The sequence below is a fragment of the Buceros rhinoceros genome, unplaced genomic scaffold (genome assembly GCF_000710305.1).
Source record: "Buceros rhinoceros silvestris isolate BGI_N320 unplaced genomic scaffold, ASM71030v1 scaffold30502, whole genome shotgun sequence".
Classification (NCBI taxonomy): domain Eukaryota; kingdom Metazoa; phylum Chordata; class Aves; order Bucerotiformes; family Bucerotidae; genus Buceros; species Buceros rhinoceros.
The window spans coordinates 1-809 of record NW_010397624.1 but is presented as its reverse complement, the minus strand read 5'-3'; positions in this window follow the sequence as shown (position 1 = coordinate 809).

The following is an 809-nucleotide window of genomic DNA, read 5'->3' as shown; positions in this document are numbered from 1 at the left end:
GCCCAGCAGCAGCAGGGGGCTGGGGGCCACCCTGCTCAACCATGGGCACCCCGGGGACGTGTGAGACAGCTCGTGGGAGGCACAGAGGGGGTTTGGGTGCCTGGACGAGCCCTATGCTCCACGCTTTGCCCATACGCTTCAACATGTCTCAGCCCTGGGAAAGGCCTCGTTGTTGAATGCAGGTTTTTTATTAGAGGGACGGATGTATTTTTGTCCTTTCAAATTCTGCCGTCTCATGCAGCAGGAGGGTTATCGGCCTCCTGCACACGGGAGACACCGATGGCTGGGCTATCATCTCCCTCGGCGCCGCAGGGGCGCTCCCAGCTCTGTCTGCGATCCCCTCTGCCCGCACCGTGCCCCTGACCGCCCAGTCCCACCGCCGGAGACAGCTGCTGCCACGGCCAAGTGCAAGCTTTTCTTCTGCCAGAGCTTTTCGCCTGTGCTGCCCTGCAAGGGGTTATCAACTAGCACTGAAGAAGCTGCTGAGATCCACAGCTCAGTGTTTGGAAACACAGAATGCTGTGAATCATCTGGCGGAGGGACAGAGCAGATTGCAGCATCCCAATCTTTCCATGCAAGCGGGAGCCCGCGAGCGGTATCAGAGCCCAGAGCCTCGACTCGACCGACAGCCTCGTCCATGCTCTCGGGGCAGCTTTGTGACGAGGCAGACGGGACAACCTTTAACTCATCCCTTCGTCGCTCCATCAGTTTCACGGACACGGTCCAAGAGTCCCAACAGCCCCAGGAACGCTGCCCCAGGGTACAGCCGAGCTGCTCGAAAGCTGCACCCCAGCGCAGCTGAGCACCCC